The sequence below is a fragment of the Danaus plexippus genome, chromosome 27 (genome assembly GCF_018135715.1).
Source record: "Danaus plexippus chromosome 27, MEX_DaPlex, whole genome shotgun sequence".
Classification (NCBI taxonomy): domain Eukaryota; kingdom Metazoa; phylum Arthropoda; class Insecta; order Lepidoptera; family Nymphalidae; genus Danaus; species Danaus plexippus.
In genome coordinates, this window is record NC_083555.1 from 3,215,851 (window position 1) to 3,239,198 (window position 23,348).

Here is a 23,348-nt window from a genome sequence, read left to right on the forward strand (position 1 = left end):
CAAAATATTCATTTATCTGTTTCAATCAGCTATAAAGAACATTGATATAGACGGTTCTGTACAGAAAGGTTTATTCTACGACTACTGATTCCCATAAAATAACATTAAATTTTAGACCCGTGTCCTAAATAAACCATAACGTTGTAAAAGTTTAGTCATATTTCAATAATTACTTTAGTTTCACAGTAAAACAACGCCATCTGTTAGTAACAAGCGTAAACATGAGCAGTTATTTTCAAGAATATTTTCAGAATGAAATATTGTCTTGAACGGTTCACAGAATGTGAATTAATAATTGCATGAGATTTGTTTTATTTTTTAATAATTTTATTATCGTTATATCCGTCATTATGATTAATATTGTGTTTCATAAAAAATATCACAGATAATATGATTAATGAAATACATTTTGACGGATGACATTAAACTTTTCTGAGATATAACGTCTGGAGTGTCATTAAGAATAATGTAATTAGTAATTACAATTTAGATTCACCACGTTTTTTAAACCTTATAACAATATATAAATTAAAACTTTTATTTTATTTATAAATCAGAGAGTGTGTGTGTGTGGAAGAAAGAGAGAGAGAGAATTATATGTGCTGCCTTGTATTTTCAGTGTTTATTGTATATATAATTTTAAAGTTTTATTCTTAATATTATAATGTATTATAAATATGGAAATGGGTCAATGGGGCGAAATAAATACGGCTTACGTTTTAGGTAAAAGGTCAAAAAGTCCATGACGTTAAGACCTTTTCTGTCATAAACGATGGGAACGATTTTGGGTTGGCTTATATGCTTATAAACTTGATTGAGAATCTAATTTTTTTTTCATATACAAACAAAAATGTGTAAAAATATGACTATGTTTTTATATATCAACATTAAAATATAAAATTTATTATATATATGTTTATTATATAAGAAAAACAACTTTTACTTGTGTTGGTTGTTTTAAAATTACAGCAATATGCACAACATTTTACAAGTTTATTACGAAGAATGATAGAGCTGGAAGCTCTCAGTTCTTAGTTCATATACAATAGCTGTTTTATATAGATATGAATTTAATTATTAATTAAATTCTTTTTTTAATTTTTAGGAATATTTTTATAAAGATATCTGATAGCCATATAATAATATCGTCAGTTGTTTTTGATCATAAATATTAAAATTCTCACCGTATAATGTTTTTAGTGCTAAAAAGCTCATGTGACAGACGATACCTATATAAATATTTTCTAAAATATACTCATTTAATAATAGTTTTATTTCATCTCAGTAATTAATTTAAGAATAATTATATCTTAAAAAAGATTTCATAACATGTTGTTATAAAAGATCCAATTTCATTATTTCAGCTTATTTTTTTTTTCTTCTAGTGTCTATATAATTTCGTACTTGATAAAAGTACATATGAATTTAGTTGTATTGAAGTTAACTCAACTGACAAATAAGTCGCAGATAACTTCAGAACGCTGGCCTGATTGATTGTGTATAAGAAAATTCGTCTCATAACTTTAGGCGACAATTTTTCTCACTGCAGCTACTCTCAGACGAGAAATATAATGGTAAATATTTAAATTCTTATAACAGTTGAAGGAGTTTAAATATATACATATAAATATTTATATTTAATATTAAACTTATGAATATTAAGATTGTAAAAGCCTGTATAGGAAACAAACGTTAATCCTCTAACAAATTTAATTAATTTTGGGGTCAGACATTATAATTCCCTCCCGGTTTTCAATTCCTTCACAAAAAGCTCGATACGGATTTTAACGCTTCGTTTACGTTGTGGTGATGTGAAATGACTAAATGTTTTGTCGTTTCAAAGGGCCACAGTAATCGGTTGTTGCAGACATTTGACTGGATTTTAATTTAGGTTAGATTTTTTCTATGTAATATTTAATTTAAACAAAATAATAGTTTTAAAAGGAATCATCTCAATGGGACGAGATGTAAAAATGGCATATTTAACGATTCATTCAGTCATTGGGATTACAGCGTTATTTTAGCGTAAACGTATGTCATAGTTGAAGCTTCTTCGTAACATCTTTGCAACTTTTAATCCGAACTGTTCTTTAGTGTAAATGATACTGATATTTTTCGGATGAACTTAACTTTCGGATAGTTAATCCGGAAAATATTAGTTTCATTTAAATGAATAAAACTCGTGAAAATCCGTTCCTTTAGTCACCATGCAAACCTTTCATTAAGAGCTAATACCAATGACGTGACATGAATGACTCTTCTGATGCTTATCCTAAAAGCATCACGGTCAATCCGTCTTAAGGATTTATGCTTCAATTATTTGTTAATTTTAATATAATCTTTAATTAACCAATGTCATCTATATGGATAAGCCTGCAAAATTTGTAACAAAATGTTATAATTACTTTCCATTAAATTGTAAATTGTCCCTTAAAAATTACGTAATTGATTTTTATTTACGTATATTTCATGAAGAACTGGTTACATAGATTGTATAGATAGATTTTTTTCAGCACTAAAGAATAAGTAACAAGGAAAAGAATAATTCGGGTAAGGTTAGTTCTTAGAGCGGTTTGATACAGCTTATTGTGGAATAGATCAAATCTTAGGCAATCTTTAGTGTGTAAAGTAATTTGAATGCCTGGGATCACATGAGAAAGTTCACTAAATATTAGAATTACTCAGTTTAAATTTGTATGGTTGATATTTGCTTCAAAGAAACTACTCTTAAGTAGTATAAGTGTCAGACACTTGCTCTATTCTATGTTATGTCAGACACTTGGCCAGGAATCACAAGGCAAGCTAATAAAGAACATGAAGACCTATTGAAAAATTACGTTTCATCGATTTAACAATAAATAATGTCAAGTAGCTCTGAGAGTTTTATTCTTTACACGCAGTTTAAAGCAGTAAGTAGTATAACAAGTAACAAAGAAGAAATAAAAAAATAATCTATTATTTTATCTCATAAATATCTAAAACGGAGAAATAAGCTTCAAGTAAGCAATGCCACGGGTAAGTCTTAGTATGGAGTGATCTAATAAATTTTCTACGCCGAAATCCTTACTATATATATCCCGAAATCCTTACTATATATATCACAATATATGCAAGACGACTAGTTCAGATAACCCTTTAACTATTTAGTAGGTAAACTATCCATATATGAATAACATTACGAAGTCAAAAGATATTATAAATGTATAGAAAACGTCCTTTAAACTTGTACTATATCATAACCAGAAGATATCCATCAATAAATAGATTACAACTTCAAACAGCTTACAAATTAACCTGATATCTTAAAAACTGTGATAAACATGCTTTATGCCTTTGTAATAAGGGTCAAAATGGATCAATTTTGTATGTGAAATTTTTCCAGCAAGATGTCAGAGGGGTGGGGAGGGATTTTCAGTCGTGATAGCGAAATACCTCAGTTGGGTTTCGTCTCTCGACTTGGACGGTCATACGTTGTTAGCTTCCGAATAACTGCGTTCGTACTGAAATATAAAATAAAAACAAGGTTAATGTATATGTGAATTTTATTGATTTACAATTGTGCTTTTATTTTGTTTTTTTCATTTTTATTGTGCTTTCGTTTTGTGAGTGGCTTGTTTTTATTCGTTTTTTAGTTATTCCAACGGGGATACTTTGAAGGTATGTATTTTTATAGAGTTTATTTTTCAAAAATTATTTTTATAATATATATTTATATTGAATAATAATTTTTAATTACTGTTAGAAGCTATTAGTCGTTATTTAATGACCATTATAACTGAGAGAGATAATATATATCGTTCCAACTATACATATAATATATAAATAGGATTTATATTTAAATAGTACTAGAGCTATATATAAGATAAATGTGTTTAAATACTTTTTATGACAAAACTCCCAAAAGAAGTCATATTTAAAACTATTATTCTGTGTCTTGTTATGTCTGTAGTACTTCTTTAAAAGTAATACCTTCGCGTCACTTTAATAAAAATATATATAACACAGTAATTAATTATTATACATATTTCGTTTTAATTAAGAGTTCAATTAAAATGAATGTATCTTTTGTGCGTCAAAAGGTAATTAGTTCTGTCTTATAAGGTTGCTTTTTTTTTCGCTTTTAGCCGCAGGTTGTTCAGTAAATTAATTAAGAAAACGCAATTTTGTATTAACTCGATAATTAATTGTGATATATCACATTCAACAATGATGACAAGACATTGTATTTATGTAAAAATATTATATCAATGATTTAAATATTCGTTTACAGGTATTAATAATATCATTCGTATAATTTAAACCTTCCAATATTATTATAGAGAAGTGAAACTGTTAGAGAATTTACGTTAAAGTTACAAATTAGGTTTGGTTTTGAAAAAGTTTACGAAATAAACAATGTTACATTTATCGTTGAATTTTTTCGTTAAAGTTAGGGATAAATGAATAGAAATATTTTGAAAAACAACGAAAGAAAATTAAGCCAGAACTATCAATATTGGATAATATTAGATCATTTTTTTTTGCATTTTCAGGTGTAGGTTTTAAATGTAGTTATATAAAAAAAAATCTATATCCTCTAGCCACTAAAGTGACTTACGTATGTTTTTATTTTTTATGTTCTACGTAACTAAATCTCTTGATAGCCGACTTATTTTTCTGCACTTCCAATTAATCTGTTTGTTACATGCTAATGCCGTGTTAACTTATCGTTAACACAAAAAAAAAATTTCGTAAAAATTATCATCTATTAATTCTCTTCGGTATAATATTTTTATATTATGAATCAATATTTGGATCAGAATTTGAAATTCTGCTGGAATTTTGTAATGAGGAGTGCAAAAGGAGCAAAATATTGGTTTTAATAAAAAAAAAATTATTGAAAGTGTACTGCAGATGAAAATTTAAAATATTTTTTCCTATTCATCGCTTAAATTACAAATCTACATTATTATTATCTTATATCACTATTAGTAACAAAAATTATTCTATAGACGTCCGTGCGTATTATTACGTTATATCCAGAAACGCGAGAATGATTCGATATAATTGGGATAAATATCATAATTTATGCTGAAGGTTAGGAAAACCTCTCATTTAGAAAAAAAAATGTTTTTAAGAAATATTTAAATTATTCCATATGTAACGAATCTAGCACACAGATCTAAGACATCTACGAGTACAGCCTAGTTCAGGAATGATAGTAATATTATTTTTGGATAACATTAAATTTGATATTGAATTTTCTTAAATAAAATCCTTTATGTTCATAAAAAAATAGTCCAATCTTTTTTATTTCACAATAAGCTGATAGTGAAAATATTTACATTTCACTTCCATATTCGTGAATGATATTTGTTTTGTGTAATTTATTTTAATAACGCGACGTAACCAGTTCTAGAACCACTCAGTGTTTAATGGAATGGATGAGATTGTTTGCATTAGCTAAACAGCTTCTGTCTCAGAATAGTTCATTAACTGAAATATAAGATGTTTGTTATCAGCAACAATAGAATATTATAAACAGAACTACCCAAAATGGGTCTCATATGCTGAAATTAATTGAAAAATATATCATATTATCTTTTAATTTTATAAAAAAATCGTTATTCTATATCCATGTATTACAACGGAACATTCAAAAATACCAAACGTGGCTCCCGTATGTTGATTTTAATGGAAATTAAATTGTATGGCATATTAATTTTACATACAAATAATTATTCTATATAGAAGCACTATAATTGTGTGACATTTGTTGACCAGTTTTTCTTTATGTTGTAATTTTTATTTACAAAGAACAGTCAATATTAGAGTAAATGTTATATATTTGTTCTGATTCGATCTCGTTGAAACAGAGTAATATGTTAAATTCAGCATAAGTTTCTGATATAATGGCCATAGTTTGATAATTTCCCAGTGTCCTTGTTCCTTGAAAACAGTCTACCCCAATTAGAACCATTTACAATAGCTTGGGGAACTGTCCTTACCTTTACAAACCTAAACTGTGACAGCCCTGTTACATTACAATTGTTAATAGACTCGTCTTGGTGATATATTTCTTTAAGAGATGAGATCGTTTCGTGTTTAAGATCAATACAAAATTCGTAACGTGAGTAATTTATTCCCAAAACTCGCTCGGAATGTACAGAAAGTATTTGATGAGGGGTATTCTATCTTGGTATTTCTAAAAGTCCATCCGACAAATGCTCCTCCAGAGACACGACCTCGGAAAATTAGGTAACTCTGGAGCTAACTTGGTTTATGTTGTAATGCAAAATAAAAATTTTGTAGGATTATGTGAAGATCATTTCATAAAATATATACTTTTACTTTGTATAAGTACAATGGATTTACCGTTTTTTTTTAACATGGGAATATTGATTACGGACCTTGAAAAACCCAGCGATAACTAAGCGTTAACCGCAGTACTGTTTGATCGGTAATATAAAAAGCAATACATCAGAACTTTCTGCATGTTGCAATATTCGATAAGAGAAAAAAAAACTGTATCAATATTGTTCCTCGTATTTTTATTAGTTACTGAATATGTGAGGTAAATTGGTCTAAATATATTATACTAGTATGTGCCCGCGACCTTGGCCGTGTGGATTTCAGAAAAGAGAGAAATTATTGGATAGATATTCATAAATGTATTGTCACAATAGACATGGTTACCAGCCGGTAGCGACATCTTTTATCTGAGTAACGTGACTTAATACAGAGTACAGTTGTTTTGCCTTGATCCTACGAACATGATACGAACTTTCTCGATAAATTACAGGCTTTATCTTACACGCACTTTACTGAAGGTTTCATTCAAATTTGTCGAGCAGTTTTTATTGAAAGAGGTACAAATATCATTTGTAGATCTGTGCATCAACAAACTTTCGCATTTAAATTAAATATTAGAGGATTTTTAATTATTTTCTTTAGAATATTTTTAAAGTTATGACAATAATATTGAGGAAAATCGGTTTAGTCTCATATAATAAAAGAGAGCTTTTGACCTTAATGTATTTTCCGACTTAAAATCCATACAAAGTAACCATGTTTACACAGGTAAGATATTTATTTTATGTTTGCGGTCGTTTCTGGTCATTTTTATCTTTAATAATCTTAAGGTAACGGATAGTTTTTGACTTTGAACATTATTATTAATGATAATGATATTCGAAACCATTCAGGTTAGACGAGTATTTCACCACAAATGGTATGTAAAGTTATTTATTTGAAGGAATGTTTTTTTTATGCGAAAGGTGGCAAACGAGCAGACGGCCTACTTGATGGATAGTAGTGACCGTCGCCCATGGACATCCGCAGCATAGATGTTGCGGATGCATTGCCAATTTTGGTTATTGAGGAAAGGGAGGGGTGGGAATAAGGAGATAGCAGGATAGGGTGAGAACAGGGAAAGGGCAACCGGCTCTCTCACTCATCAGACGAAAAGCAGCCATTAAAGGCTACTTCACGCCGATCTTCTGTAAGAGGGTGATACTTCCCCGGTGTAGCCAGCCTATATTCGAACTACAGCAAAATGACCACAGCTAGGCTCTAGCACATAAAAAGAGAGATTTCCAGAACCTTTTCCAGAGATCAGTTTAGCTTATAACAATAAATAAATTTATTTTCTTTACTGGTTTCATAATATTTGCAAATAATTCCTTAAGAATTGTTGGTAATATTAAAATTGTTCATAGAGATCATACATAGAGAACAAGCCAATACTCGATGCACTCAATGTTTAATGGAATGGATGAGATTGTTTGCATTACCTATAGAGCTTTTGTCAAAGACTAATTCATTAACTGAAATATAAGATGTTTGTTATCAGAAATAATAGAATATTATAACAAAAATACCCGACGTGCCTCTCTTATACAGAAATTAATTGAAAAATATATTATATTATCTTTTCATTTTATCAAAAAAACATTATTCTATATCCAAGTATTACATTAGAACATTCATTGTACAGTTTGTATTTAAGGGTGTCAATTACAAAGGATAGTTAATTTTAGAGTAAACATTATCATCTGTTTGTTTTGAGTTCCCGTTGAAACAGGTCAATATGCTTAATTCAGGCATAAGTTTCTGATGTAATGGCCATAGTTTGATAATTCTCCTGTCCTTACGTTGAAAACAGTTTTCCCCGATAAGAACAAAGTAGAGCTTCGGGAATCGCCCTTACCCTTTTTTAACCCTGCCTGATCGTAATATGCAATGCAATTTTTAATGAGTTTGTCTTGAAGAAATTTCCTTATTTTAAGTTTAAGTTTTGTCATTTCTTAAAGATCAATACACAAGTAATTTATATTCCCAAAAGTCATTCGAAATGTACAGAAATTATTTGATGAAAATTATCTCTTTGACTTCTAAAGGTATATCCATCGAGTGCTATCCTAGAGAAATAGTCTTTCAAAATTGAGTAACCTTAAAGATAAATCGTGATGAAAAATCTTTGTATTTGAAGTTAATTTTATTTTAGTTTAAGGGTCCGTATACAGGTATTTTACGAATATTAATCAATACATTGCGTAGAAATAATATAAAACAAAAATTATATCGTGTTCCTGAATTAATAATCCGATAATGCCATTGAATAGCCTAAATATTGTAATGTACGTATAATCAACTGTTTGAAATACAAGTGGAGTGATATTTTCAATAGGAATATTTTAAAATTTTAAACTAATAAACCAACTTCGTGTCACAAATTGCTCCTTCGGTTACTTCATGACATTTAAAAAACACGCAATCTTGATTTATAATTTAAAATCACTTGCATGTGCCTGTGTCTACGATGGAAGGAAAATAATTTGAATCGTTATATTAGTGAATAGGTTTATAATTAACGGATTTATTAATAAAAATTATAATGACTATACATTTACATATATTTATTATACAAAATATTTTTTTATTATTTGCCGTTTTAAAACTGACTTTTTGCATTTGTCACTGAGCCATTGTTTATAGTTTTGACTATTCTTTGAAAAAGTTCGGACAAAAATAAACTCAAGCTCGTATAACAAGTGTGTGCTTTCATTCTCAGAAGTGGCGGAGGCGATTTGAATTTTTTAAATTATTTTGACTTCACAAAGTATTGCTACTTTTTAACGGGACTTTGTCTTTGTAGTGTTGGGATTGTCTGCCATTGTATTGTTCTAATAAAACTCTATGGCATTAGTGTCGACAAACTAGAAAACTGTTTCTTTAAATTTAAATGAAACTAATATATTTCGGATATACTACGCGGATTTTATTATTTTAAAAACTACATAATCCCGACGTTTCGGTTACTTTTCAACAACCGTGATCACGGGCAGACGAGATGTGAATGTCTGTCTGAATGTACGGCGTATTCTGCCAGCATCCAGAGCGGTACGCCAGAAAAGTACGCGTAGTATATCCGAAATATATTAGTTTCATTTAAATGAATAAAACTCGCGAAAGTCTTAGATCTCATTATGTTTCTTTAAATCATAGTAAAATTTAATTTGATATTATACTTTAAAATAATAAATATTTATTAAAATATCCGCTAAAACTTCATCTCGATTTTGATTATGAAGTTATTGATTAGGAAAAAAAATGTCTCGCTTTCTTTGTATAGTTTCGAATGTTTGGTGTGATATTGACTAATTTATTATATAATTACTACAATTGTATATATTATTTAAATGATAAATAAAATGAAAACAATTCTCAAGCAATGTAAACGGTCCATGTATTTTCTCTCTGTGCTAATTGACCTGGTTTCTGGATAATATTCTGTCTACAGAGAAATTAAGTTTTCAATAAGAAAAATGTTGTCGAGTGTTCGGTATTGGGTGAGATTTAACAAAATGGGACTTTTCTAAATTGTTTGATGATCGTTTTAATTGGCAACGTCAACTTTGACGATTTCCCCTGCTGATAGAAATAACTTCATAGAATCAATTTCATTGCTATCTGCAAAGATGAAATTTTTATGTGATAGTAACTTTTCAGCCCGGTTTCCTTGTTGGTTTTGACCACGGCCATAGCATGCGGCAAATATTTAACAGGAAAAATTAATCTATGCAACATGTTTTTTGATAAATGGGAAGAAGTAAAATTATAAGTATAATTAGAAAAGATTTTTTTATTAAATACTGATAATTTTCATAACTATGGAATTTTAAATTTTTTTTTTTTAAATTACTCATAAGTTAGAAAAATGATGAAAGGTATGGACATGTTTTATCTAATATAGATGCATATGTTTTTAGTATTACAAAATGATCAAAAATAAAGGAAAAACATAAAAAAGAAAGAAAACGTCGGCGTAATGGTGAGAATAAAGGATTTAAGCTCTCTCACTTATTCTAAACGTAATATTAAATTTAATAAGTTACAAAAACGGACAAAATCCATTCATTCCATCCATCCAATCTATCATTCCATCCATCCAATCTATTAATATATTAACTTAAAGATATATAATTTCAGTTATTTTATTTATAAAAGAAATTAAGAATGGTAATGAAAGGCTTGTTATAAGTGAAGTTACTGTCAGGTCGGAACTTGTCTCAGGCATTGAACGCGACATGGTCCGCAGATTGCAATACTAAAGCTTTATTCAATTTTTTTTTTGGAAACTGTCAGCTTTATACATAAATTTTTGGTAGTTAAAAAAAATAGCCTATTGTATATGAGGTTTTCATGTGTTCTTTCGAATAATCGTTGATTATGTGGAATTAACCACCGCGATAATAAACACCCTTCAAGTTTTTACCAAGCATTATATTACATGGTGCCATCGGTAATAAAAAAATATCGATTCTACTTTCATGCATTTATTTACATCAACGCAAGTTTGACCTGTTTTTTTTTTGCTTTCTTAACACCAACAAAGAATAATATTATATAAAAAAAATATATCAAAAAATGATAGCATTAAGGAATATTTTTCGCTTGGCAATAAAGTTTTAGTGAGCAAATTGAAATTTCTTATAATACGAATAGTTGGCACCTGTTGGCATGTGCAAGTCGAACTTAAGTTGGAAATGTTGCTCGGGTGCTCAAAATTCACTATTTTATATTTGTTATAAATGTTTGCCTTATATATATATTGCCACAATCAGATCCTGAGAATATTACTCAAGTTTGCGAATAAAATGTGCTTTTTATATTTTAATCTTTTAAGTTTGTAATGGTTATAGCAAATATCATCTCGTTAATCAGACTTGACTTTTATATTATTTATCGTTTAATTGAAATAAAAATAATCCTTACTATGATAAAAAAAATATATATTTTCTTGCTTAAAAATCTTATAAAATAAGCAACAATTTATCATAATTTTAATACGAAGTTAGTATTATTTTAAATAACAGTTTTCTTATTTGATCGGAAATTATTCCTTTAAAACGTAAGAAACTAACAATAGAGGCTAATGTCAGTTAAGTTCAGAAATTGTGAAGATTTATTATAACAACTTTATTTTGCAATAATTATTCCCCTGTTGTCAAATTTCAAAGAAATTTAAAAAAGCTTTAGTTGAATAAAAATTTTACGTAATGTAAATATATTGATGAACTTTCATCTCAAACGAAACTAATATTTTTCGGATTACTACGCGTAATTTATTGTTTTAAAAACTACTTAACCCCGACGTTTTCAGACAGAAGGGATGTCTGCCCGTGATTACAATTGCCGCAAAGTAACCGAAACGTCGGGTATGTAGTTTTTAAAATAATCAAATACACGCAGTAATCCGAAAAATATTAGTTTCATTTAAATGAATACTCGCGAAAGTTAATGAAATCTAAGGTCCCATTAATTTTCATCTCGTTATTTAAAGTTATGCTCTAAAGTCTAAAGTAATCGACCTTTTTTTAAAAATGTAATATCCATACTTAATATTATAAATGCGAAAGTAACTCCGTCTGTCTGTCTGTTACTCAATTACGCCTAAACTACTGAACCAATTTGCACGAAATTTGGTATGGAGATATTTTGATAGCCGAGAAAGGACATAGGCTACTTTTTACCCCAGGAAAATGACGCAGTCCCAAGGGAAAATTTAGGTGGGCCAATCGCTTTTACGCCTAATCTACTGAACAGATTTAAATGAAATTTGGTAAGGAGATAGTTTGAGACTTAAGAAAGGACATGTGTTACTTTTGACCGCGGGAAAACAACGCATTCCCATGAGAAAAATTAGTTTTCTGGCCAAGGAAGGAAAAACAAAAAACATCGTATATAAAAATGTATTGCAGTAACCTATCTTTTTCTTAAAATGTATTAACCTAACCTATGACAATCACACTTAGTATGGCCTCATCCCATCTCAGCACAATTCAAACATACGTACAAAAAAGAACAGCTAAGGTTTTTTCATACTACTATACAAAAAATTATCCAATGCAGACGAAGTCATGGGTAAAAGCTATATATAACTAATTCTGAAACTTACGCGGACGAAGTCGCGGGCAAAAACTAATTATATAATAAATGTTAGTTACTACCGCGTATTATAGTTTCATTTACACTGATATATTACAAATTTTATTGTAATTCAATGTAATACCCACATACATATATGTTACTGTACTATGTCACATTGTACTGGCGATGAGTTAAAAGGGGCAAGAGATATATTGGCGTGTAAATGGTATTGCCTGCGGGTTTTTTTTATTTGGAAGAGATTCGCTCACTAACCGAGTGTTCTGTGTAGGTAATATAGGCTTTTAACGATCGCGTAACTTGTAAATAGCTCTTAACACGTAGTACATGATGAAAAAAAAGGTTTAGAGACCTTTTTGGTGATGGGAATTTCGTAAAAAGAAGAAAAAGAAAATGTTAATTTTGATACTAAATGTAGATTGTTTTAAAATTTATAATATCAACGTTATATATCTAGTTTGGAAGTTTTCTCATTCTTTTATTTTATTTTTTTATATAGATATATTATATATAAACACATTTATTATCTACATTTATCACCATAGCCTCCCGGCCATACCGTTTGTTACCCACATTTTATAGATTGTTATGGAAATCATATATAGTCATTATGGGTGATCACAATGGCTTTTAAATGTAAGCGTATCTACTACACGTTCGCTACATCGTGGATATGCAAATTGGTTTCGAATAAACGCTTCAGCTCATTAAAATTATTTATTTAATATTCAGGCTTGAATTCGTCCGCGTGTTATTACATTTTATTGCGCTTTAAATAAGTCTATATATATATATATATATATATACATAAGTTATTATGATAATCCATTTGCTGCTTTTTGCTTTAAACTACAGATACACACACGCAAACACGCACACACACACACATATGTACTATACATTTACACACGTACATATATAGCATATGTGTGTGTGTTTAAATACTTAATCATACGAACATGTAAATGTACGAATAATATATTTAGGATTTGTCTCAGTTCACAAGAAACACCGATATTTTAATGTCTAGTTATTGTTACAATTTAGTTACATAATTCTATTTTACCCGAGAGTTTTTAAGTTACTTAAATATGCAAGCAATTTTACAGCGTAGCGAGGAAATTGAGAAACGGTCGTCAAATAGCTAGAAACAAATTATATTTCCAAATAGGTGTAAGTGGTTTGAAAATTGCTTTCCAACAAAAATGCTAATTAAATTTATTTCATTAATTTGTTTTTAATTTTTTTTTTATTTATTTTAAACTTGTACTTGTATGTACGTATATACTATCCTTAAAATGCCAAAATTATTTCGTACAGATAAAAACTTTATTGAATAGATGTTAGAAAAATATTAATTCATATTTAAGATGCTCTTATGTTGATTTGGTTCGAGTTAAAAATATTGAGTTAGTCCGAAATATAAGACGTTAAACTATGTACCTCATTGTTATTGGAAATAAGTGATAAGACTTTATAAGGGAGCATCATAGTTGAAACAGGTTAACTTTAAGTTTAAGATTGAATAGTGGTTTCAAGGCCATATTCCAAGTTTTTATTAGCTTTTTATTAGCTTCACATGTATGTTTGTATGTTTGTTTGTAACCGACTTCTTTGGGCGCGATTTTGACCCACATTAAACGGCCAGATTTCGTTCAAACTTTGTAGATATTAGATACTACTTTACATATATATAATACTTTATATTACTTTGTGCTTTTTAAGATATTATCGAAATGATAATCACTCTACTCATATCTGTCAATAAAATATTTATATCCATTGACACCATGCACCCCACGCTTTTTTTAAAATAAAATACATTTTTTTTTATTCACACTATTATTAATTTATATTCATTGAAATTTTTAACACTATTTTCTTCATTTAAATTTATTAAAATTTATTTTCTATTTATTGGTTCGGTTTTCTATAAAAAGCGTGTTTTTTTAGTTTTTTTTTTAACTATTATTTATTTTGCAGTGAAATTTGCTAGTTACTCCTTGGGGTTAGTGCATAAACTTATGTAATTTTGATTAGTACTTGTTATTGCTTCTATTAGCGTTTAGAAGTTTGGTCAATGGTGGTCGAGAAAGTACTACGACTACATATATTTTCTGCAATAAAATTAAAAGATCCCTAAAATAAAAATAGTTCAGATATCTTAAACTTTGATGGCGCGTTGATATTACTTAATTTTTAAGTTTATTTTTTGGATGACGTAATCATTAATTTGTTTTTGATATATATCTATTTACATGTATTATATATTTGTCATATAATCATTAAAAAATATATAATTTTATTATTATTAATTGCTATAAGTTATCGCTATGAAAAAATATACTAATTAAAAAAGTAATTCAAGTTAACTATAATTTTTTTTAATATAATTATCACAATATTTATCGCTAGAATGATTAATAAAAAATTTAATTATATACACAATAAATTATATTAAGTTAATCAAAATTGTCAGTACTCGTAATTAATGTAAATAACATGTTAGTTAAATATTGAATTTTAAATTAGAATATGACTGCAGGTTGAATTTAATGAATCATGTCAAACTATAAAGCAATTATCTGGATGAATAATGTTTGTATTAATTAATAAGAGAATAATAAATAGTTTTTTTGTATAAAATACAACTCTGCCATGCAGTGATTAGAGTTGAGTTCAGCTTGTACACTACACATTAATCGAGCTTCGTTGAGAAGAAAGTGTTAATCGAAATAAATTTCATACATAACAAATGAAACTTATTAAATAACCTCATTTTTTCAATAAGAGAAAGCTCCAAAAGAAATCGGTTTAAAACAAACACAAATCGTGCGTGGAGTCCCTCCGCACGGAGGAAGCGACACTTCGTAACGCTGGAAAAAAACAGGAAAGGGTAGAAATTAATTTTTAAGGAATTTGTAACGTTTCTTTAAAAAAACTTTATTAGCATTACTTACGAGTCACAATAAATTTTTAAATAATTTTTTGTGTTTCTTTAAGAAAAATTTTATTAGCATTACTTACAAGTCACAATTGATTGCCCGCATGCATTCGTGCGCCACACACTCCCTCTCGCTCTGTCTCTTTTTATCCCCACCCCCAGGAGCGTAAAACGTTTATCGCAACCTTGTTGGAGGTTGCATAAGAAGTTTCACTTCAACGGTCAACTGCTGGACTGTGGTTTTCAATTCAAACAGATATATGTCAAATTTTGTTGTAATATGAGCCTTTTTATCTTTTACCTTTTACCTTCCTAACTTTCTTAATTTTAAATATATTATTGGAATACGAGCATTTAAATTTTAAAGTAAGTAAATAAAAGTTTTATCATTTAATTGAAAATTGATTATCATACAATTAATAAAACCCTTCATAATAAAGATAAATACAGACTAATGAAATGAACTGACCCATTCCGTACTTTTGTCGGTGACTTTACAGTAAAGCTGTCAGATACATTTAACATCGTTTATCTTGTTTCGGCCTTTATTATTTCAATCATTTTAATAATTTCAACGCTATAAAATAACCATTCGCACATCCACGTACAAAGCTTAAAATGTATACAGTGTGTAGTTATTTAAGAATATGATTCAAAATCATGTGCTGTTTACGCAAATCGTTGTATTACTGTTCAGATAATATTTTGTTTTGCCAGGATTGCTAAACGTATCTGGCTTTAGATGAAATATCTTGTGTAAATAAATTGATTGGGTGATGACGGTGGTGTGGCTATGAGGTCGAAGATATATATATATATAATATGAAGGTTATTTTTCGTGTTTTGTATTAAATACATACATGAATATTATGAGATAATATACGTATAATAGTTTAAGAAAAATATCTTCCAAAGTAGGGCATGTTTTTTTTTTAATTTAAAACAAAGCTTTATAACAGAAACTGTGTTATAAAAATTTTAAATGTATATTACAATATTCGAGGTTTTTTATTCGAAATTCATCAATTGAGTGGTTGGAATCATACGTTAAAACGAAATAAAGGGTAATTATTTATAAAAAATATTTTTATTCTGCAAAAACTCTATTTAATTAAATTTTAATTATAAATAAATTTAATTTGTCCACAAGCCTTTGGTTTTATGCTTCGAAATATTAAAAAGTGTATCTGTTCTTGTATCGATTCTTTATATGCTAGTGAACTGTTAGTGGTTTTATTTTCTGTGTATCATTACTGGGACAAGTGATGTAATGGCTAAAATTAACATGCTTTATACCCCGACGCCACTCGTGGGGTTTGTTATGACATGTTACCACTTCACCGACACGACAATGCCCACGTAACTCAGTCAACAACCTTCACTCTAGCGTAGCTCTCATGAAAATGACGTAAAGTTATGTAAAATAAAAATATTCCTTGTATTACATACTGCAGACTATAGACACGTTTGAGATATATAACAAATTTACCTTTGTATCCATCATATGGAAGGTGTAAGACATGACTGCGGCAAACGTTCAGTGATTAATTGGTTTCATTGTGATCAAGAATTGTAAATCAAGGAAGAGAAGAGATAAAGATCAGATTACATTAACCAAAAAATTTACCAAAGAAGGATATTAAGTTAAAGGCAATTTCTAAGTAATAAAGTTATAAATTTTGTTCACATGTAAAAGGTTTACATAAGAGAAGGTGCTCCAGATGTTTGGGACCATAATAAAGACTACTAATCGGCGATAATAATAATAAAAAAATACTGAAATTCGACATAAATAGGATAGGCATTTTTTATTGTTATTCATAGATTTTCGAAACAGTATTAAGAAAGAGTCTTCCGCACTTAGCTATCGGTAATTAATTTAGTCTGGTATCATGAAAAATATCTGTTCAAGCTCTTCTCCCTACAACGCTATGGATCTGACACCCGCATGGTGAACCCATTGAATGCTAAGAGGTTTTGTCTCTTTTAAAAACTACGTACTCCCGAAGTTTCGGTTACTTTGCAGCAACCGTGATCACGGGCAAACGAGATGAGATAGGTTTTAATTTCAGTTTGTATACATTGTAATTTAACATATACTAAACAGAAAAAGATTTTCACAGAAAATATCACTGCCAGAGAGATTTGAGTCCTTGGATCTTGGATGTTTAGAATATTTAAATATTTTCTTTTTTTAATATTTTTATGTTACCATAGATAGAAACATAATATATTTTCAAAGATCAAAAGTTTGTCTTTTATTGTATATATTTAATTTGAAACATATGCTAGAAATATCTTCGATTAACAGTTACGCGAACAGTGTGGTCACCATTGAAATTAATAGACGAAATAAATTTTATTAAATGCAAGTCCACGTGTTGCTTTTATGACCTACCATATAAATTTACGAGATTTAAATCACACGCAGTTTTAAAAAAGTAGTTCACCTCATGTTATTCTTTATTGAAAAGTAAACTATGTTTATAATGAAATGTTTATTAAGTGGCAACCGGTATAGTAACCAAAATAAATCCAATGCGGTCCTAGAATTATTAGGGTTAGGGTCTCTTTAGTTTGCGGTCGAAACTTTAATGGTCGGAAAAAGATCAAGATGCAGAAAATATGGCCTTAATAACACTGGAAGGGAAAACGATAAAACATCGTAATCATAAAACGACGCTGAGATGCTGTTCATAAAAAAAGATCATTGTGGAATACTAATATAGTTTCCCGGCACTCTTTATAAAGGTAAACATAAAATGCATTCGGAACTCTTTAAAAATATAAGTATGCATCATTCATCCTGATCCAAAAGTGGGGCAATAATGGAGTGAAATATATTAGAAATTAAAAAAAAATATTAAAGAATCTAAAGAAAAATACTCAGTTATTTTGTTCAAGTAAATAAACAGGGTCCAAAAAAGGCTACAGCCGGATGGTCAAAGAAAAGCCAAAAAATGCTCTTAACTAAATTTATTAATTAAAATTAAATTTATTGTTGCTGATGTATTCACAAGTTGCGATTTCTCTATAAATGCAAATTTTTGTCCGATTTTTATGGAATTCTTGAATTGTGGGAAGGAATAAGAAAGAATGTAATGCCTCTTGATGATTTATCAATTTTTAAATGTATATTATTATGTCATTAGGGAGAATTTTACGTCAGCTAACTTCTTGGGTAACAATGAGAAAAATTATATTTAAATATTATTTATAAGTATGAATTCAGCATTGCCGATTAACGTACATTGTTTCCTTCGAACGAAATCTACATCCACAATCTTCTATGAGGATGTGTAATGTACGGAAATCCTTAATTGTAATAAAAATAATCGTATAAGTATCAGATAGCATTTTATTGTAGCGATCGCGTAAAATGAAGTAATATTGAGAATACTTTCTACTATTATAGACTATATCTTATGCTGAGATTTTTAGATTGATTACTTATTTGTATATCGTATAAATGTCATTGAATATCTCCCATACTCACCAAAATGTACCCGATATGTGTTTGTCTCTGAAAATAAAAAATATCAGAATTAGCTTTCATTGAAAGTTTGTACCTAAGTTATCGTAGCTCTAGATAGGGCTATAATTTCTACACACCACATAACAAAATCACAAAGAGAGCTTCAGACAAAAACTACTAAAATATCATATGTTATCTTTAGATTGACGAAGTTTTCCTATCGTGTAACCCAACATACGATGAGATATCTAATATGAATTTAACGTTTCGCCAGATGTACATAATATTTCCATTAAAGGTTTCAAAATTTTACTTAAATTTAATTTAAACATTTGAAATTAAATAGCTTTTTGGATGTAGATAATTCAGTTCATTGATACAGCATGCACTCATTGAGACGTATTCAAACCCAATTTATTTATTTCCTTTTAAAAATTAAAATTATAAACGAAAATATCGTAGTTATTAAGGTAATAGTATTTATATAAACCTTTACTTTCTACAAATATAATACAAACGTTAAGTTTCTCCACAATTTCCGATTGGAGGTTTATAACTTCAAATATTCGTACTTATTAAATCGATCTATAATATTCATTACATTTGTCAAAAATTACAAATTCATTTCTAATGTATTTAGAACATTTTGATTTGGATAAATGTAATGTTATATTACATTAAACCGTTACGCTTACCTGATGTACATATGTCAGAAGTTTTGACAGGTTGAAATAAAGACATCTACGGATAAAATATTCAGATTTCATTACTTAAGTGATCTTTTACGAGTGTATAAATTTATAATAATTTTTATTAAAGGGCAACCAAAAAGCGTACGGTTATGACTAGAGCCATGGTACTTGTAAGTGCCATACTTAAGTGAATTGTAGAGTTGGATTTGATAGGGAAAGGAGGTGAAAGATTTATTCACTGTTCAATAATTAGTGAGGTTATTGATATAGAGTTAGGATAGAGCTTGAAGCTCTGCTCTACATGAGATCTGATTTCATTTAAGACATAATTTGGTCATATTTCATGGCCAATATAATAATTTTAGTGAGTGTGAGAGATAGGTTTTCTATTTCGTGTAAGGTTTAAAATGAATACCTATGTAGAGTAGGAAAGACGAGCTTAAATTTTAAGTATAAAATGTAGTACCCGGGATATGTATGAAAGTCGCCAATTTTCCCGTTTTCCCGTTCTCTTGAAAAGGTTTACAACTAGTAATTTCACGTTTTGTAAGCATAAGGTTCAACTTGAAAATCACGCCTAACAAAGTGTTTCAAAGAGTAAGTTTTTAAATTTATTAAAAAATTTTTTTAGTTTTAAATTCTATTGAAACTTTGATATTCGAATCCTATAAAATTGTAATATCAAGGAATCCATTAAAACTTTAATATTGGCTAGTGAGATTTAAATTTATTCTTATAATGCCGCCAGCAATATCACCAATAAAATTATAAATCGTTCACCTAGTATGCCTATATCGATTTGGAGTAATATCACCAGGGCAACATTACATACTATTTCTGTCTCAGAATCACAATATTACATTTCTTGAACGCTATGGACAAAATCTAATAAAATGTAAGTAGATTGACTCATCACAAAGAACATCAATAACCCAAATTTTAGTCAAATTTTAGTGCTGCATTTAGCCTTATCTTAGTTGACATAGCAATTTAGGTACAAACACTAGAGCTGATAAAAAAGGCTTATCTCATAACGTCTCTTTGGTTCGGTTGCGACCTGAAAATAATAGCATTAAAAAGTGCTAAGAGATTACTGGTAATCGCTAGCGTTATTTTTTTGGTAAAATTAAGTAAAACGGCGCTGAAATAACTTTTAAAACTGATAAAACATTTTGTTTCTCGTATATAGGACCTTCTATTGTCTGCAAAACGGTTCCTACGTCTAGGAATACTCTGAAAATGATGAGTAATCCTAATTTTCCTATCAAAAATATGTGATGCAAGTTTTTGTGAACAAAATAATACTCAAAGTAAAAGTGTTCAGAAATTTTTCAGTCTGACTGAGCAGTTATTTTGTACAAATACTCAACTCTTTAACTATTATATCGTTAAAACAATACCTTTAAGTCACTCGTAGTTCTATAGAATATATCATGTGTACAACTCTTTACTATTTAACGACGGCCAATTACGTATTTCTGTAAGAATGTCTCTATCTAGGAAGTATAATCGAGTATCTATAAAGATAACCGTCCACTTTGAAGTTATAAATATTATGGAACTCTAATCTAATATATATCATTACAATTTATATACAGATCTACATGTACATTAACTTCTACATGAAAGACTCTATTAATATCTTCCTAATATTATGTATACTATGCTAATTGCTTTTGTTTAAAGCTCGTCGCTGGTTTGACGTTTAATTTTCTTATGTTGACGGTTAGGTTGGTTTTACTTTGTTTATTATTACTATATATATAAAGTTAATGACTTCATCGTTGCTGTTCTCCCATATATAACTTTAGTGGGAAGATTTCATTGATTTATATGTAGAAAAAAATATTGTGTTGTTTTAAAAGACTTGTGTTGTAATTTTTTTGAGAAGATAAGATGTATGAAAGATTATCAAAAATTTATCAAAAATGTACTAATTCAGTAGTATAATTTAATATAAAAAACGTCTTAATTGAACTATTGCTTGCTTCGAAAGTATTTTCGTGTAAGCTGAAGGGTTAAAATCCACGAAATTTTGATTTTCTCAAACCCAACGGTATAAGGTTTACACACAAGTTAAGTGATCGGGTTGACCCACGAGGGTTGAGAATTTGTTATTTGAGAAATCATTCTGTGGAGCGGTTGTCAAGTAAGGGAAATTGGTTATTGTGAATTATTTCGAAAAGCCAAATTCATTTGATATACTTTTTGTATTTCTTCCAAGAAATATATCACATTGATTGCCTGTTATGAGTTATTATATGAAATCAAATATCAAGAATTTATATATGTATATATACACACATATATATATATATATATATATATATATAATATTTCTCCAGGTTTTGAATGAAATGAAAATGTTTCTGATAGAGCCCATCTAGATATAGTTTTGAAATTTTCTTGTCTGATATGTGACATACTCTGTGGTTACTATTTTTTTTCTACGAAATATATGGTTCATTAGGAACAAAATACATTCATTAATGTGAATTACATGTAAGGTTTTTTAGGTGACTGTTAAATATGCGAAAACTATTAAAATGAGGTGATCCGTGAAATGATTTACATCTGTGGTATAAAATAGATGTTTTTCAGCCAGCTAATGCTTAATAGTTTTACTGTTTTTACATGTTTTTCTTTAGCTTCATTATTTATAACCGTTTGAATAATCGACTTACAATATGGGACTCAAAAACTATTTTATAATTCACCATAAAAAATGACATGACATTTAAAAAGGTATAATGACATGAAAATTGCATTGATTTTTTATGGATAATCTATATTCATATTGCTCAAAATATGTAACAACACAATTTCGGTCCAGTTAAATTTAAGTTAAATTTCAATCGTGAAGTTGATTTCCACTGTATTATATGAAGGGGAGCTTTTCAACGGCTGGAGTTTTAAAACTGTTGTACTAAGAATAAATTTCCTCAACGAACTCGTTAACAGCTCGTAAAGTGAGACGTTAAAACGTTAAACGTTACGTTAACCAAAACCGTTTAATGAAAACATTGAGATCCGGCATTTTTTTGTAAATAACATTCTGCAACATCAACAAAATCACTGACCTTCCGCGATGGGTGGTGATTTGTACAAGCTTTGCTAAGTAAACATCAGAAAACAAATTAATAGACATCATGGCGCAGAAGAAGAATAACAAAAATTTCAATATGTCGAAAAAATATTGTCTTGTTAATAGTAAAATAAGTTTGAACTTCAACAAACTTTGTAAAGAAATAATAATATTGTGTTTAGATTGTTGTAAGTAAATAATGCTCTTGAAAAACATCTCTAAAACAAAGGTGAGAGAAAAAATTACATATAAAAGTAATAAATTGAAGCGTTTAAATGTAGTACATGAATTATATTAGTAGTCATTCAAGATTGAACTCTATTGTTATGTGGTTTTGCATTCAATTTTATGTAAACATATCGAAGGGTCAACCAAATATTCACAATACACTCGTTTGCAGGTTCTTGTCCGCGGAGAAAAAAAAAACTTTTACGCATTTGAATACTTCTTTCGGACTTTGTATAGTTCGTTTACTAGACATATTTTTGCAGTACTTCGTATTCTATTAAGTAACAAACAACATTATACATATTTAATATGTTTTTATAAACATAGAATATTATTAAAATTTTGTAGTTTGGAATTGGTAATGTAGATAAATTTATTACTAGTGGAATAAGTATTGTGAGTTTATATTAACTTTTACTGGCATCCATTCATATTTTCTTACATTGAAAAAATTTCAAGAATACTGTGAATTGTTTGTATTGCGATTGAAAAATC

General features: G+C 28.7%; 1 protein-coding gene across 1 annotated transcript in view; it reads left to right on the forward strand.

The window, feature by feature from the left end:
* The first annotated feature begins 3,451 nt into the window (after positions 1 to 3,451).
* Positions 3,452 to 23,348, forward strand: part of LOC116775720 (sex peptide receptor) — a 136,505-nt gene continuing 116,608 nt past the window's right edge. The window contains exon 1 of the mRNA XM_032668688.2: positions 3,452 to 3,657. The gene's annotated coding sequence lies outside the window, so the exon portion shown is untranslated. The remainder of the gene's footprint in view (positions 3,658 to 23,348) is intronic.